The following is a 19,592-nucleotide window of genomic DNA, read 5'->3' on the forward strand; positions in this document are numbered from 1 at the left end:
AGCCATGGTCAGCCTGGCCTTAAAGATACTAGACGGTGCCGATGGTGATGGACGGCAGATGTCCTTCACGGTCTCACTATACTGTGCTGAGTCGTTGATAGGTTCATTAATAGATATACTTTAATAAAAGAAAGACATTGGAGCACATAATCCAGCGTTAACTTGCAAGTGAGAATCCATCCTGACTCGTCCTCGTCACGGACCATTCTAAAGAAAGACATCCTCTCCTGTCCAATTAGTTGCATTAGAATCAAAACAATTAAGGTAATCTTATTCAAAACAATTGCATAAGCTAACCGAATAACACAATTAAGGTAAAAAAACAACAACTGCAACAACAATTGCATATCAGGTCTTCAAAACAACAATTAAGGTCAGAAACCAAAAACAACTGCATAAGAATTTACACAAGCAAGCCTCCATTCAGCAAAACAATTTCCATATTAGGTGAAACAAGCAACACTATTTTAAAACAATATGCGAGTATTTTGGAAGTCGATTCGATTATCACCATCTGCTCCGGAATCCAAGTCAAAGCAATTTAAGAGTCATTCACAAATCTTCATTGCGAACCCAGATCAACAGTCCTCGGAGCCCGGGACTGGGTGAGCTGTCAAGTCAATAGTCCTCGGATCAGGGCAAAACAATTAAACGTCCTCGGAGCCAGCTGCAGGGGGAAGTGTCCTTCAGTAACAGTTATAATAAAGAATCGCATCTGTCAGTGGATGGAGGCTCAAAATGAGCATCGAGTTATTGGCGCGTTCCTTGCTTGGCAAATACTGCGGTCAAAGGTGGAGGACCTCCATGTAAAACGTAATTTTTTATTAGCAAACCAGTTCCTGTGTCCACCACCATCTTCTGTGCTTTGTGTGGGATGGTCTATTCTTTGTTCTAAAAGATCTGGTGAGAAAAGTGTCAACAAAAATATAGGCAAGACATTATTGAAGCTCCCATGACCAGTTCTCTTTATTGACAAGAGAAAAGGCGATACTCTCTTTCTGACTCCATTTCTTTCAAGCCTTCATTGCCTCCGCCCAAAGTGGGCGTTAATTTGAATACAAGTGGGTGGGTTTCAGTTACAAGGGTCTTACCTTAGGCATCTGTTGATAGAGATACTGAAGGTATGACACTTCCCTTTGAGGCATAAAAACAAGATATTTAGATAGGTCAGGAAAAGTTTTACAACTGCCAGAACACAGCTCAATTGTTTATACTACAAACAACCAGGGGGCACATACTGTTTTTTACACCTCCCTGTGAAGACTCTGCCCAAACACAATGATCAGATAGTGGCAGGCACTATGCTTCAGTAAGCAAATTTGAATGTGGCGCAAACCTTTAAGTTATTTTTTATGACAAATAATTCATAACACTTGCGAACCCATATTCTCCAAAGCAGGATAAATTTCGACAAAGAAACAAAATAGACTCAATCACAAAACACTGGAGAAACTATTTTTTTTGAAAAAATAAAAATCTTCATAAACTCATCACTAGTGTAGACACTTAGTAGATGATTAGGAGATAAGCCTGTCATGGTGAGCGCTGCAGACAGAAACCCCAGAATTTAGGATGACTTCAGGCTTACTGAACAAAGTGCCTGCCTCTATCCGCTGTGAACACAGTATATGGGACTGGTGTTTGTAGTATAAACAATTGAGCGGTGGTGGTGGCGGAGGTGACAAGGATGAAGGAAGAGCGCTATAAGATGAAGGCCGTGTCGCAAGGAAGCTGGACAACCTGGGAGGGAGTTCTCAACCAAAATATCAGTTAGTCCGACCTTTGGAAGATCCCATAGGCAAGGATCAGCTTCCTCATTCGTGCAACCTACGACATGCTTCCCTGTCCTCGTAACCCCACCAATGGTTCAGGGATGCGCACTTTGCAACACTCCCAATGCTAGCCTCCAGCACATCTTGTCAGGCTGCAAGACTGCACTCTCTCAGGGGTGCTATAGATGTCGTCATGACCAGGTCCTGAGGAAACTAGCGGAAGTGCTGGAGGGACACCGACAGAGCAGTAAAAAATTACCAACAGCAGAGATCCACGCCAGCTTCGTCATGGACGGGGGGAAAGGAGATACACCAGGCCAAGAGAGACACTAACGCCCTTTTCCGATGGTCACGAACGGGACATGAGGGTCAACCTCAACAGGAAGCTCCACTTCCCCACCACATCAGTCCGCCCAGACATTGTGGTATGGTCCTCCAATAATAATAATAATCGGACATAGGCCCTGTCATCATCATCAACAACAAAAGCCTAATTGTCATCACACCCAGAAACTGCGTATGACGAAATTGGTAGTGCTTCTCCATAAGGTGCGTTTTCTCGGCAAAATACCCAAATAAGTGATAATTTCGGACTCGTAATTTGGCATTCGGCCGTTATGGATACATCGCATCACCCCCCGAGCGGATCACTTACCTCTCACTTACCTCTGTCTTTCACTTACCTTCAGTCAGCCAGTAGGAGGCAGATCACCGCCCAAACGTCTTTTCATATTACCTCACCCCGAAGTTATTACACAGAAGGGATTGTGTGTTGTGTTACCGCAAGTTTAGAGTCCTGATGAATGTAGGGGAAAAATGTCCTTAAGCCTATTTGTCCGTACTTTGTGGGACCTATAGCGTCTGCCAGAGGGCAGCAGCTGGAACAGATTGTGACCAGGGTGGTATCGGTCCCCGATGATGTTCCTGGCTCTGCTGAGGTATCGAGGGCTGGCAATGTCTTCCAGTGAGGGCAGAGAGCAGCCGACGATCTTCTGAGGAGTGTTAATCACTTTCTACATGGTCTTTTTGTCTGCTGCCGTGCTTCCAGCGTACCACACTGTGATGCAGTATGCCAGGATGCTCTCCACAGTGGTTCTATAGAAGGTTACCAGAAGCTTGGTGTCCAAGTTGTTCCTCCTGAGTACCCTGAGGAAATTGAATCGTTTCTGGGCCTTCTACTACTGCCGTGGTGTTTGTAGACCAGGAGAGCTTATCCGTGACGTGGACCCCCAGGAATTTAAAGGATTGGACCCTGTCTACACATACTCCATTTATGAGGAGTGGGGGCAGATCTGTGCTGTGTTTGCGAAAGTCCAGGATTATTTCTTTAGTTTTCGTGGTGTTCAGTGTGAGATTTTTCACCGAGCACCACGAAGACAGTTTGTTGACCTCATCTCTGTAGGCCGACTCATCCCCTCCTGATATGAGTCCGACCACAGTGGTGTCATCGGCAAATTTGATGATGGAGTTAGACTGGTGGGTTGGTGTGCAGTCCTATGTGTCCAGGGAGTACAGAAGAGGACTCAGTACACAGCCTTGAGGGGAGCCAGTGCTCAGTGTAATGGAGGAAGAGAGGTGGGGACCAAGTCTAACAGTTTGTGGTCGGTTGGTTAAGAAATTCTTTATCCAGCAGCAGATGGAAGAGGATAGTCCAAGGTGGGAGAGTTTGTCAGTCAAAATGTCCGGTTTTAAAGTGTTGAAGGCTGAGCTATAGTCAATGAAAAGCATCCTCACGTAATTCCCATGGTGTTCCAGGTGGCTCAGTGCTGTGTGTAGAGCAATGGCGATAGCATCCTCAGTGGACCTGTTTTCTCTATAAGCAAACTGGTGAGGGTCAACTGAGGGAGGGATTGTATTCCTGATATGGCGGACTACTACCAACTTTTCAAAGCACTTCATTATCACAGGCGTGAGTGCACATTTTTGTGAAAACTCCAGCCAGCTGGTCAGCACAGGCTTTGAGCACCTTCCCAGGTACTCCGTCAGGGCCAGCAGCCTTCCTGGTGTTCACAGACCGCATTACCAGTCTCACTTCTTGTTCCTGAAACTTCAGTGTATTGCTGCAGGGTGGTGGTGGAGGTGTTGAGACTGGGTCTGACTTGTCAGGCTCAAAGCGGGCAAAGAAACAGTTCAGTTCCTCCGCTAGTGAGGCATCTGCGTTAACAGACATATTATTGTTATTGTAATTGGTAATATGTCGTATTCCCTGCCACATCTTCTTTGGGTTATTTTCTGTGAAGTGCTCCTCAATTTTCTTTGCCTTGGCCTTTTTAATGCCTCTTTTCAGCTCTGCTCTGGCAGCGCTGTATTGTATCTTGTCCCCTGATCTGAAGGCGGTGTTACGGCATATGATGAGTGCCTATGTCTCCTTGGTCATCCAGAGTTTTTGGTTAGGAAAAACCTGTATCCGTTTATTAACAGTGACATTGTCCATGCAGATTTTGATGTAGGAAAGTAGTGTCCGTGTAGTCCTGGAGGTTGTCGTGTTCGAAAAGTTCCCAGTTGGTTTGGGAAAAACAGTCCTGCAGCTGAGAAAGAGCATCCTCGGGCCAAGTTTTTATTATCTTTATTTGTGGCCTTGTTAGCCTCCGGAGTGGAGTGTATGCAGGGGTGAGGGATAGGCAGAGGTGATCCGATCCAGCTAGGTGAGGGAGGGAAGTGGTTTTATAAGCATATTTGATATTAAAATAAACATGGTCAAGAGTTTTGTCTCCTCTAGTGTGACATTTTACGTATTGAATAAACTCAGGTAGAACAGTCTTTAAACACGCTTTGTTGAAGTCACCACCGACAATAAAGACTCCATCAAGGTGGTCAAGCTGCTGTTTGTTTACAGCCATTAGCAGGAGGTTTAGTGCCGTGTTAACGTTCGCATCTGGAGGTATGTAGATCGCCGTTACTATGACGACCGTTAGCTCTCTCCGTAAATAATAGGGCCTACATCGTATTGCCAATAGCTCTTAATCCGGGGAAGAGTGAGTGTCAATGATCCTACTGTCGCAACACCATTCATTGTTTATAAACACGCAAAGTCCCTCTCCTTTGCTTTTGCCTGTTAATTCTTTTGAACGATCGTTTCGAAAAAGCGTTTGGCTAGCTAGCGATACCGCAGCGTCGGGGATTTGCGGGTGTAGCCACGTTTCCGTGATGAGAATAATGTTACAGTTCCTAACAAAGCTGTTGCTAGCAATTCGAAGTTACAACTCATCCATTTTGTGGGAAATGGATCTGGCGTTGGTCAAAAAGATACTAGGAAGCGGTGCTCGGTGTGGTTGTTGTCTTAGCTTAGCAGCAAGGCCCGCCCGGAATCCGCGCTTTTGCTTTCTCTCTGTTCGCCGCCTTCGACGTACTCTGAGTGGGCTGACTATCCACGGAGATCCCGGAGGTCTCGAGATGTCCTCGGGGATATCGTAGGTCCGTTGGTAGTCTGTTGTGAATTCGGATATATTGCATCTCCTTCCAAGAGTAATTAAATCCTGGCGCCTGTAGAATAACAAACGACACAAAACTGGAGAGCATAGAGCCGCTGCGTCAGTGCGCGCCGCCATATTGAAAATCTTGAAAAGGCAAGAGCAGTGCATCTCATAGAACTAACAGTACCATCAGAGGAGGGAATTGAGGCCGCCTTCGAGCACAAGAAGGCCAAATACTTGGAGCTGGCATCTGAGTGCCAGGAAATTGGCTGGAAGTGCACCATCTATCAAGTTGAGGTTGGCTGCCGAGGCTATGTCGGGCTGTCAACAACACGCCTCCTGAGGGACACAGCGGTGACTGGAGGCAACCTGAGGAAGGCCATAAAAGAGCAGGCAGAGGAGGCAGAGAAAGGCAGCTTTTGGCTCTGCCTTAGGAGGAAGTACAGGAGCTGGGGAAACAACAGCTAACCCCAACAACGGCTGCCATCAGCTGCAGGGGGTGACAGGGAGACGTCTCTGTCACTGCTCCGCCACCAGGAGATTTTCCAGGATTAAAGGAGCGAAACATCAATGAACAGGGGTTTCTGGCTGATGGCCCTGAAGCTGATCCGTGGGCAATGGAAGAGGTGCGACAGGCAGCAATGCCAAGCAGGGAAAAACACCTACCTGTACACCAACTGAAGTTCTGGAAACCCAGTGACTAGTGTGAACAGGGCAGTTGGAGACCAGGGAAGACTGGAGGACAGCCAGGAAAGACTGGATGATAGGAGGGAAAGAGCGCACCGGAAGTGGGCGGCTAGTTACCCAACCCACTATTCCCTACTAAGAGGGACACCCACCCTTAACTAAGAAGAACCCAAGGAAGTGTCAAGTTAGCCATTTTTTCTGTTTCTTTGTTTGAGGTTTTGGAGCCTGTAATATTTCCTATCTTCCAAAATTGTTCTACCCCCTTTATTGAGATCATCCCCCAAATATTTTACATGTTCTTTTCAAATTTGTAATTTCATTCTGTTCACTTTGTGAGCTTCTCTGCTAAATATTTCAACAATGCTATAGTGTCAATTTTACAAGTATTAAAATCAAGTGAAGCCACTAGTAAATCATCTACATACATAAGGATTTAACACCCTCCTGGTGGTTGAAATTTTGCCATACTGCCAGCCATTACCTGACAGTAAATCGTAGGACTTTCACAATATCGTTGTGGCAATCTAGTAAACGCATCTTCCTTTCAAAGGTATACACGAACCAGTACTGGCTGTCTTCATGCACTGGAAGAGAAAAGAAATCATTACTGATGTCAACTACAATAAAATATATGCATGTGGTCTCAAACTATTCAAAAGCGCATGCACATATGGTGCACGCTGTATAACCGCTGAATTAACTGCTTGTAAATCTTGAACCATCCTCCATTCGATTGAAGGTGGCGCTCTTTTAACTGGAAAAATTGGAGTATTGCAAGGTGAATCATTACATTCTATAATGACTCCTGCCTTCAACAACTCTTCAATCACTGATTTTATACCCTCTAGGGCAGGGGTCTCAAAAGCAATTTACCTGGGGGCCGCTAGAGGCCGAGTCTGGGTGAGACTGGGCCGCATCAGGATTTCCACAAGAAAAGCGCTGATAAAACATTCCAACGTTATCAAATATCTTTATTTTTTAACAAAAAATAATGAATTAAATAAATTAACTTAAAGATGAATAAAAAATCAATCAATCAGTAATACAAAAATAAAATAGTAATAATGAGCATACAGTAGATGTACACTGGCTGGCTAAGTAGAGAAAACGAATTATTTTTATTCCGTTTCAAATGTCTGTGTCAACAGCTCTTTAACCTTTAACTTTCTGAACTTGAATGGAACATTGAACATGAAATATTCTGAACACGGCTTCTCTTGCCTACTCCTTGCTGCTAGAGACCTGGCAGCGCTTCTTCTCACATAGCTGAGTCACATTTGGCTTGAGGGAGGAAGCAGTGGAGACCCTCAGTAGAGCTTGAAGATGCTCATCAGTAAGTCTGGACCTGTACTTGGACTTATTGAAGTTCAGGGTGGAGAAGAGCTTCTCACACAAGTATGTGCTCCCAAAAAGGCACATGGTGCGCTTGAACATTCGGGAAAGTTCAGGGAAGCTGGGGGTCAACTCTCTCAAAAATTGCCCAAGCTTGTCTGCTTCTCCACTCACCTCCCTGAACTTGGCTTTGAGTGCAGAGTTGCACTGCAGGTCAATGAGCTCAATTTGAAGCTCAGGAGGGGCATCTTGCACATCAAAGGAGAAGGGGTCCGCAAAAATGTGAAATGTGGCTTTGTGTGTCTTGAAGTCTGCAAATCTGTGATCAAATTCCTTCTGTAGCTTCGAAATGGCCTCAACATACTTCTCACCACTGAATGGTGTGCCTGCATCCACGAGAGCCTTGCATGCTGGGAAATGGCAAAGGTTTGTCTGAGAGAGCTGGCCTTTCCATAACACAAGTTTAGTGCAGAATGCTCTCGCGTTGTCATAGGCAGCACTGACAAGTTGCCCCTGGCCTTGTAGCTTCTTGTTCAGTACATTAAGCTCATGTGTGATATCAACAAGAAAAGCCAAGTCCATGAGCCATTTGGGATCACTTAGCACAGGAACAGCAATCCTGTCTATCTCCATGAAGTCTTTTACTTCTGCTCTCAACTCAAAAAATCTCTTCAACACGTTTCCCCTGCTGAGCCAACGTACCTCAGTGAAGTAGAGCACATCCCCATATTCTGACTCCATTTCCTCTAAAAAAGCACGGAACCTTCTGTGCTTTAAGCCCCTGGATCTGATTTGGTTGATTCATTTCACAACGACAGACATCACATTGTCAAACTTCAGGCATCTGCTGCAAAGGGCCTGCTGATGGATAATGCAGTGCAGAGCTATGGCCTCCTCCACACCCTCCTCTTCCAGTTTTTTTTTAACAAGTGCTACCAGTCCATTCTTCCTCCCTGTCATTGATGGGGCTCCATCGGTTGTTATTCCAACAAAGCTCTTCCATGGCAAACCGGCATTCTTAATGGCATCACACAGCTGGTGAAATATTTCCTTAGCGGTGGTCTGGCCATGCATTGGAATTACTGTGAGCAACTCCTCCATTACTTCAAAATTGTCATCAACACCACGGACATATACTGCGAGCTGGGCAGTGTCTGTGATGTCTGTGGTCTCATCAAAAGCCACTGAATATACACTGAAACATTGTGCTTTCTCACACAGTTGATCATAAATGTCACTTGACAGGTGAGAAATGCGCTCTGCCACGGTGTTGGCCGAAAGGCTGATGTGGTTGAACTGACTATTCTTTTCTGGACAGACAAAATGTGCAGCCTGTAATATGCACTTTTTGATACATTCACCTTCTGTGAATGGCTTTCCTGATTTAGCAATCAACTCACAAACGGCGTAGCTAGCTTCGACTGCTGCACTACTGTCTTTGGTAGCCTTCTTGAAGAAATCCTGTTGCCTCAGAAGACATGTTTTAGACTGGCAACCTGGTTGGCTCTCTCTTCTCCCTGGTATTTTTCGTACTCCTCAGCATGTCTCGTAGTATAATGACGTTTCAAGTTGTATTCCTTGTGCACCGCAACTTTTTCAGTGCAAATGAGACACGTCGGGGTGCCCCTGTGCTCAACAAAGAAATATTGCACTCCCCACTTTTCTTGAAACTGTCTGTGCTCATCACCGACCTTTCTCTTCACGGCAGGCTTTGAAAGAGACATCTCTGGGGCTCTGTAATATGTGTTTCCACTTGGAATGAGTCTCGGGTTGAACTTTAACTTTCAGTCACGCGGGTCTGTGGCGCATGCGCACTTTCGCTCTCCGATCGTATTGGATTACGGCAGTTCTCCGAATTTCTCAAGTGTCATGTTAACGCACTTACTGTTAAGTTTCAGTTTCACTCGCGGAGATGGCTACAGACACTGACACAGGCTGGATCACGGATCATTGCGCCTCATTCAGTTCTATGCTGAGAGCAGCGGAGGACTGTGCGCGCCGAGCGGAGTGATCGGCTTCACGGCTTCTCCTCCGCCCAGCTGATTGGAGGAATGAATGAGTGAGTGAGCGAGGCACTGGACAGCCCGGCCGATGTCCCGCCCTCCAGAGCCGTATACCTCACCGTGATTGGTTCGTTCAGCTCCGAACACAACAAGTGTCATTCATATCAATCTTGCGGGCCGCACGAACATTAATCTTCCATATTAAGACGGGGGCCGCAAATTATCGTCCCGAGGGCCGCAATTGGCCCGCGGGCCGCGAGTTTGAGACCCCTGCTCTAGGGCATCTGGTTTTAACGGATATTGTCTTACACATGGTCTATGTTGGAGTTATTTTGGGTACTATTATAAATGTGCTTGAAATATTAATCATTATATGTATATGTGAAATATTAATAATTATATGTATATGTGAAATATTAATAATTATATGTATATGTGAAATATTAATAATTATATGTATATGTGAAATATTAATCATTATATGTATGTGTGAAATATTAATCATTATATGTATATGTGAAATATTAATCATATGTATATGTGAAATATTAATCATATGTATATGTGAAATATTAATCATTATATGTACATGTGAAATATTAATAATTATATGTATATGTGAAATATTAATAATTATATGTATATGTGAAATATTAATAATTATATGTATATGTGAAATATTAATAATTATATGTATATGTGAAATATTAATCATTATATGTATGTGTGAAATATTAATCATTATATGTATATGTGAAATATTAATCATATGTATATGTGAAATATTAATCATTATATGTATATGTGAAATATTAATCATTATATGTATATGTGCTTGCAATGAAGACAAACGCTTATTTTAATGTTCACCGGAACAAACTCGAAGGTCACCCCCTCTGCAGCTGGCTCTGAGGACTGTCGATTGTTTTTAACCCTGAAAGGTCTCTATCAATTTGGACTTATCAAAATTGTTTTGAAACCTCGACTTCTGACCCAGTCGCAAGTTCACAATGAAGATCCGGGAAGGACTCTTAATTGTTTTGACTTGGATCTTGCAGCAGGTGGCGACATCGAATCGACCTCCGAAAAGACTCGCAATAGTTTTGATTCCTGAGCTGAATGGATGCTTGCTTGTTTTAATTCTTATGTAGTTGTTTTTTATTTCCGACCTTAATTGTTTGCTCGGGTTACCTCTTATGCAATTGTTTTGAATAAATAACCTTAATTGTTTTGACTCTAATGCAACTAAATGGGCAGGAGAGGGTTTCGGTTCTTCAGAATCATCTGGGACGAGGGCGAGTCAGGATCGATTCTCTCTTGCAAGATAAAGCAGAATATGGCCTCCGATGTCTTCCTTATCTTAAAGTGTATCTATTGGTGAACCTATCAGTCTATATTCAGTCTTTGGTCTAATCTGAACCAGTAGAGCCCCTTTGATTAATCCTACGTCCTCCCTGGTAGCCAATGATATGTGTGCAATATACCATTCATAATACAATGGTTTCAGTTTCTCAGTGAGTTGTTCTCCTGCCCCCACTGTAGAAACACCATCTGAGTACAAATAGTCCACAGTAATTTTTGTCAGAGTAAATTTGCCAATTTCCTTTCATATCCTTTATCAGGTCCATCAGACTTTTTAAACCGAATGGTCACATGTAAGGAATCTGCATCCCTTTTGTCTTCCTGCTTGTCAATCATTTCTGCAGCAGCTGTCAACAAAAGGTCATCTATATTAATTGGTAGTTTGTTTGGAATGTCCAGTGTGTAGTAATAAAATATTGGTCGTCTGCTTTGCAGAACATTCAATTGTCCGTCCAAATATTCCTGTCATCTCTTTACTTCAATGTTTCTATTTGGCGACGGAACTAAAGCCAACCCTAATTGCAACAAACCATCTCTTCCCAACAAATTAACAGGACATTCTGATACAGTAAAAACTGGTATTTTACATGTGTCTCCCTCTGGTCCCAATGGTTTCGTCCTCACCATCTTAACCTGGGAAATGTGAAAGGTGGGGTGGGTGTGGAGGGCATTTGGGGTCTTTGAGGCATAGGTCGCATGGGTTTACCACCCAGTCCACTTCGTAAGGGCTGACGAAGCGGGTGGACAGCTTCCGGGACTCGGTCCTGAGAAGGAGGCCTCGGGTGGACAGCCTTTGGCCGACAACGTAGGCAGGTGCAGGGGTGCGACAGCGATTTGCATGTCTCTGCGTGCGGGTGGAGGAATGTTGTAGTGCAATCCGGGCTCGTTCCCATGTACGAGTACATCTGGCCAGGTGTGCTTGGACAGATGGCAAAGCAATATCTGCCTCCAGGGAAGGAAATAAAGGAGGTGGATAACCGAGGGAACACTGAAACGGGGACAGGTTGGAAGAGGAATTAGGGGGTAAGTTGTGAGCATACTCAACCCAAGGCAGCTGGTCGCTCCAGGTGGATGGTTGGGTGTGGGTGGTGCCGCAAAAAGCTGCCTCCAGCTGCTCGTTGGTACGTTCGCACTGACCATTAGTTTGTGGATGATAACCAGAGGAGAGGCTCGCCAAAATATTAAGAGCTGAACAGAAAGTGGACCAGACGTGAGGTGAATTGGAGACTTTGGTCAAAGACGATGTCACCAGGGATTCCATGTGCTGCACAAATAGATCGGCTGTCTTCTGGGGAGAGGGCAGTTTGCGGAGGGAGACAAAATGTGTGGCTTTGAAAAAACAGTCAACTATGGTTAAGATAATAGTGTTGCCTCGAGAAGTTGGGAGACCTGTTGACGAAATCGAGAGCGATGTGGGACCAAGGGCGACTAGGAATTGGTAGTGGACGGAGTAGACCGGAACTTAGCTTGGTGGAGGATTTGCTGCAGGCACACACATTGCAGGCCGATACAAAGGTCACGAATCCTTCCTCATAGTTGGCCACCCAAAGCGCTGGCGCAACACCGCCATTGTGCGGGTAGCTCCTGGGTGGCAGGTCAGGTGAGAGGAGTGGGCCTATTCCAGCACCCTGGAACGAACCGAGGTCGGGACATAAAGGTTACTCTGTGTACCTTCTCTGGGGTCAGGGTCCGTATCTTGGGCCCTTAGGACCTCGGCCTCGAGATCAGTCCTTAGAGTATTGAAGCTCGAACAGAGTGCACACTTGGACAGCAGTGAGACAAGAACAAAGACCCACTTTATTGAACATCTCAGCATCTTTTAAGCAGTACAGTGAAGGACATCCGCCGCCCTTCGCAATTTCGTCTGACGTCTAGGCACAGTATAGTGAGACCGTGAAGGACATCTGCCATCCTTCGTCATCGCCTCGGGACTGTCTAGTATATTTAAGGTCAGCCTGACCCTGGCTCATGAACACATGTTGCTATCTGCTACAGTGGGTGTTATCTAGACTAACAGGCACCTCAATATTTCACAATATTCCCCCCTTTTGTAGTTTCTAACTACAAACAAAATGTGGCAGGCCACAGTTCAGATCAGTTCAGTTCCTTGGACTTCCAGGGTACTTCCTGATGTTTCCACTTTTATTATCGCCCAGAGGATTATTGTGCCTCTGTTAGAACGACATCCGGGGTCCCCCGGTCCCTCTCCTTTGATCACCAGCTGATGATCAGCACAGTGTCCGCTGGGGGAACCCCAGGATAGGAAGGTCGTCCCTCATCGTCCTGAGATTGTGGCTCGTCACGACACATGTTGGAGTCGTGCGCTCGCTTCACCTCTTCCCACCGTCAGCCTCCCGGATGACTTTTGCTAATAGACTCTTGGGATTTTGCCAAAGTATCCCACGCCGCATTTACTTCGTTGCAAGCAGGTATGATACTAAAATGATGAGCAGAGCAAGATCAATAGTTAAGCAAAGCGTATTTCCGTTGCAAGCAAATATATAATAATATGAAATGAAATCCTGACATTCAAATGTATTAGTGCTTACTATATTAATACGTGACCGGACGTTTCGTCGACGGACACTTCGTCCCCGGTCGTTTCGTCAAACGGACGTTTTGTCGCCGGACAGTTCGTCGAACAGACATTTCGGCGCCGGACATTTCGTCAACGGACAATTCGTCGCCGGATTCATCGCCGGACATTTCGTCGACGCCCAATTCGTCGCCGGATTCGCTCGCTCTCAAAATTATAATCATGAGAGAGAGAGAGTTTACTGTTGAAAGCGATCAACCAGGTAATCTCTCGCTCTCAAAATTATAATCATGAGAGAGAGAGAGTTCGTCAGTGCATTGACAATGTCAGAACATTAATATCTAAATATCTAATATCAAAATTATCTAATATCAAAATTATCAATAAATTGCTTATTATTGGCGTGTGTGTACATGTTTGTCAATTATGTGTTCCTGGGTGACAGAACGAAGCGTCCTGTTCTCGTGTGTATAGACAAACCTGCCTCGCCCGTGCCCATTCCACATTTTATACTATTATTGTCATGTCCCAAATTAAACACTAGCATGTCACATATACACACACACCCAGTTTACAAGAAATTAGATTTAATATACTAATAGTTTCGATGTGTCTGATCGGCGAGCTGTCTGGTTTACAAGAAATTACAATTACTATACTAAGAGTCTCGATGTCTGTTCGGCGATCTGTCTGGCGTCGTCGCGGACTAAAAGTATACTAAGACTTTTATTTGACTTTTAAGACTTTTAAAAAGTGTTTTTCAATTTATGTGTTCCTGGGTGACAGAAGGAAACGTCCTATTCTCGTGTGTGTATAGACAAACTTGCCTCGCCTGTGCCCATCCCACATTTTATACTATTATTGTCATGTCACAACACCTCTGCTAAAATGGTTGGATCAGAACGTCCACATAAGCCTCTGATACACTGAATTATATTATTTTTAACCCTTATAGAGCACTCATTTAACCCATCAGCTGCCATTGACGGCGGTAGACGTCCGATTCGTGTTGACTGTGAGGTGCAGAGTACTCAGCACTCATTTAACCCATCGGCTGCCATTGACGGCGGTAGACGTCCGATTCATGTTGACTGTGAGGTGCAGAGTACTCAGTACTCATTTAACCCATTGGCTGCCATTGACGGCGGTAGACGTCCGATTCATGTTGACTGTGAGGTGTAGAGTACTCAGCACTCATTTAACCCATTGGCTGCCATTGACGGCGGTAGACGTCCGATTCATGTTGACTGTGAGGTGCTGATGAACGTTCATTTTCTCAATTTCTAAGTGAGAGAACTTGCAATACAGCAAGGTGTTGAAATTCATTTTTATCAAACAAATAAAAGTCTTAGTATACTTTTAGCCCGCGACGACGCCAGACAGCTCGCCGAACAGACACATCGAGACTCTTAGTATATAAATTGTAATTTCTTGTAAACCAGACAGCTCGCCGAACAGACACATCGAGACTATTAGTATATTAATTGTAATTTCTTGTAAACTGTGTTTGCATATGTGACATGCTAAAGTGTTTAAATTATTCTTTTATTAAACAAATAAAAGTCTTAGTATACTTTTAGCCCGCGACGACGCCAGACAGCCCACCGAACAGACACATCGAGACTATTAGTATATTAATTGCAGTGGCCGGCCGTCAGGGCCTCCAAGGCCTTCTCTGCTGGCCTAAGAAATATCTGAATCATATATTATATTTTGTCCATCAATACTAATTAAATAATTCCAAATTGTCTGTTAGCTTCCTTTCATTGCTTTCCCCCCTGGTTGCACTGCTTCTAGATGTGTGTTTTCATATTGAAGCATTTAACCAACCACATTCCAGCCATTATTTGTTGCCAGGGTCAGAAATCTGTCTCAAGGCCTTCACAATCAGTTCTGGGGGCTCTGCTGCATTAAACAAGCGTCGATAAGACCAATCAGATCTCGAGTTGGCAACACCGCAATGCATTGTCGCAGGCGTAGGGATACGTCGTTGCCTTGTCGCAGGCGTAGGGATACGTTATCGCTTTCACCAACTATGATTGGCTAGTGATTAGCCAGAGCTACCAAACTGTATTTGGAGCGAGCTGCACAAGCAATTGATTTAAAGCCATTTTCAAAACGGACTATGCCAGAAATATGACAGAACAGGCTCGACTTTCATCATTAGCTTCGATGGCGATAGGAAAGAAGGAAGGAATAAAGAAAGGAGGATGGATATTGTGTACAGTTAAAAATAATTTTTGGTGAGTAAAATATGGCTATATTCCTAAATAATATTTCAATTGTGGGCCAAGTTCTGATATCTGAAAAGGTCCAGTGTTTGTATTTAAGCTCCAGTGTTTGTATATAATCACTAAATGCTGCTAGGAAGTGGATTTTACCCCATTTTAGTGCAATTTTTGCCGTTTCGCCTTTGACGTATATGGACGTATCGACGTTCATCGCTGTTTTTTCCCTGGGAAATGAAACTCCGGGCCCGGTTCTGATATCTAAAAAGCTCCAGTATTTGTATTAAATCAATAAATGCTGTTTTCGGCCGGATTTTACCCCATTTTTGGGCAATGTTTGCCGGTACGCCATTGACGTTCATCGCTGTCTTTTCCCGGGAAAATCACCCCCGGCCCGGTTGTAATGTCTAAAAAGCTCCAGTATTTGTATTTAATCATTAAATGCTGCTAGGAAGTGGATTTTACCCGTTGAAGGCGCTACGAGAAAATGCACGGACCGCCACTGATTAATTGTAATTTCTTGTAAACTGTGTGTGTGTGTGTATATGTGACATGCTAAAGTGTTTAATTTGGGACATGACAAAAATAGTATAAAATGTGGAATGGGCACAGACGAGGCAAGTTTGTCTATACACACGAGAACAGGACGTTTCATTCTGTCACCCAGGAACACATAAATTGAAAAACATGTACACACATGCCAATAATAGGCAACTTATTGATAATTTTGATATTAGATATTTAGATATTAATGCTCTGACATTGTCCATGCAATGACAAACTCTCTCTCATGATTATAATTTTGAGAGCGAGAGATTACCTGGTTGATCGCTTTCAACAGTAACTCTCTCTCTCTCTCATGATTATAATTTTGAGAGCGAGTGAATCCGGCAACGAATTGTCCGTCGATGAAATGTCTGGCGCCGAAATGTCTGTTCGACGAACTGTCCGGCGACGAAATATCCGTTTGACGAAACGTCTGGGGACGAAGTGTTCATCGACGAAGTGTCCGTCGACGAAATGTCCGGGTACCATAATAATATTCATTCATAATTCTGCTAATAGACTCTTGGGCTTTTGCCAAAGTATCCCCCTCCGCATTTACTTCGTTGCAAGCAGGTATGATACTAAAATGATGAGCAGAGCAAGATCAATAGTTAAGCAAAGCGTATCTTCGTTGCAAGCAAATGTATAATAATATGAAATGAAATCCTGACATTCAAATGTATTCGTGCTTGCTATATTAATATTAATTCATAATTTTGCTAATAGACTCTTGGGCTTTTGCCAAAGTATCCCGATGTCAGGTCCCATTTATTCCGATATTTAGGAATTGTGAGTTAGTAAATTAGTTGACTATATTTTCACACTTTACACAGGCGCGAAAACTCTTCTTACATTATTTTCCAAGTCTAAATATTTACCTTATCTGGTTGAAACAATTATACCAGTTTCTAAACATCTGTTTTGTTGCATTCGCAAGTGTATTAAGTTAGTTAGTAACTATGCATTTCTTAAGTCATTCAGCAATCAATTCTTTATATTATTAAATCGATTGTAACCTTTTAATGTAGCAAGTTTAATTTGTCCAATTCATGTTAGGAGACCATTACTTTTGTTGTATTTGCCTTTTCATCTAATTCCCATTGTGTAGTGAATGATGGTCATTTGTACAGTCTACCCAATAAAATTTGTCGGAAATTTCGACCCATTTAAAAACACCTATAATACATAGACTACTTCTCACTGTCATTTAATTTGATAATATGCATATGGAGTCTTTGAAATTGATATATTTTTGTTGGGATTTACCACACCTTGGTCATGTATTGCCCTGGGGACAATGTAGAGCACCGATCAAATAATTCCTTTCAAGAAATTTTATTTTAAGAAAACAAATTAACCCAAAAGTTCTTTAGTGGCGCTGCATTCAGCCCCATATCCCCTTGTTGCGACATAAGACTTCCCATGAGTCAATTTAGTAGCCCACCCACGAAAGTTTATCTACAAATTTGACAGTTTTTTTTCCAGTGCTGCTAAAATCCTCATTTCGCAGAGCAGCTTATTTGTTTATTCACACCTTAAGTCTCAAATTTGGACTTTGCTGCTGCATTTCATTGAAATTTAATATGATAAAATATTTCTACCATAATCTGTCGCTGCCATCTCTGAAAGGGGCTTATTGGCAATTTCAGAAATTGATTCCAAATTTCCAAATATTTTCCACCTTGATATCTGATTGATTGATTATATCTTGGTGGCCAGCCGATCAAGAACACAGGAAGACAGACAACCATTCACAGTCACTCACACAGACAGGGGCAATTTAGAGTGTTCACCTAGCCTAGCGTGAATATTTTGATTTGTCGGAGGACACTGGTACTCGGAGAAAACCCACAAATTCTCGGGGAAACCATGCGTTCCCCACACCCGATAAGGTTGGAACCCAATTCAATAGTCGATAATGCAAATTTTCCAACACAAGAGGAGACTGCCATCCCAATGAAGGGCTTCTTGGCAGACCCCCCTTTTGCTGTCTTATCAGCAAAATCATTCCTGAAAGAAATACGTAATAAATGTATTAGATGTGTGCGCCACACATTTACAAATAGAGCTTTGTTCTAGAAGTCCAATTGCAGCAGTTAGTCGACACAGTCAGTCAGCATGAGCGACTTCCAAGCCAGTGGCTGTGATTAACCCATTGTTTGCCAATAATGCAGTTTAATGGGCAAAATTGTGACACATTGAAAACACACACCCACACATCCATTTGCCCGGGAAAAGACAGCGATGGACGTCAATGGCCAAACGGCAAAAATTGCACTAAAATGGGATAAAATCCACTTCCTAGCAGCATTTAGTGATTAAATACAAATACTGGAGCTTTTCAGACATTACAACCGGGCCAGGGGGGTGATTTTCCCGGGAAAATACAGCGATGGACGTCCATGGCAAACCGGCAAAAATTGCACTAAAATGGGGTAAAATCCACTTCCTATCAGCATTTATTGATTAAATACAAACACTGGAGCTTTCCAGATATCAGAACCGGGCCCAGAGGACAACTTTCCCCGGGAATTTCATACATTTGAAATATTATTTAGGAATATAGCCATATTTTACTCACAAAAATCATTTTTAACTCTACACAATATCCATCCTACTTTCTTTCTTCCTTCTTTTCTATCGCCATCAAAGCTAATGCTGAAAGTCGAGCCTGTCTTGTCGTATTTCTGGCATAGTCCGTCTTGAAAATGGCTTTAAATAAACACAACAATATATTTGCTTGTGCAGCTCGCTCCAGATACAGTTTGTTAGCTCTGGCTAGTCCACAGTGCACTAAAATGGGGTAAAATCCACTTCCTAGCAGCATTTAGTGATTAAATACAAACACTGGAGCTTAAATACAAACACTGGACCTTTTTAGATATCAGAACTTGACCCACAATTGAAATATTATTTAGGAATAAAGCCATATTTTACTCACCAAAATCATTTTTAACTATACACAATATCCATCCTCCTTTCTTTCTTCCTTCTTTTATATTGCCATTGAAGCTAATCCTGAAAGTCGAGCCTGTCCTGTCGTATTTCTGGCATAGTCCGTCTTGAAAATGGCTTTAAATCAATTGCTTGTGCAGCTCGCTCCAAATACAGTTTGGTAACTCTGGCTAATCACTAGCCAATCATAGTTGGTGAAAGCGATGACGTATCCCTACGCCTGCGAGAAGGCATTGTGGTGTTGCCAACTCGAAATCTGATTGGTTAAAGCAACAGTCTTATCAACGCTTGTTTAATGCAGCAGAGCCTGCAGAACTGATTGTGAAGGCCTTGGGGCAGATTTCTGACCCTGGCAACAAATGATGGCTGAAATGTGATTGGTTAAATGCTTCAATATGAAAATACACATCTGGAAGCAGTGCAACCAGGGGGAAAGCAATGAAAGGAAGCTAACAGACAATTTGGAATTATTTAATAAGTATTCATGGACAAAATATAATTAACATCAGTCTGTTATTCAGATAGGCCCTGACGGCACACCACTGATATCTTCTGAATATGACACAAACCTCTAAGTTAATTTTTCATTCTCTTGACGTGGTCAAGCCAGCCGCGCTTCATTTTCCGTAAATTAATAATTATTAAATGGAGTGTGCCGTTGGAAATCTAAAAGGTGTTTGATAAACACTACCTATTGACCGATCTTTTCTGTAAATTTGGTGTCAATCCGTCATATGGTTTTGGAGCAATTGAACAAA

The sequence above is a fragment of the Stigmatopora argus genome, chromosome 24 (genome assembly GCF_051989625.1).
Source record: "Stigmatopora argus isolate UIUO_Sarg chromosome 24, RoL_Sarg_1.0, whole genome shotgun sequence".
Lineage (NCBI taxonomy): Eukaryota > Metazoa > Chordata > Actinopteri > Syngnathiformes > Syngnathidae > Stigmatopora > Stigmatopora argus.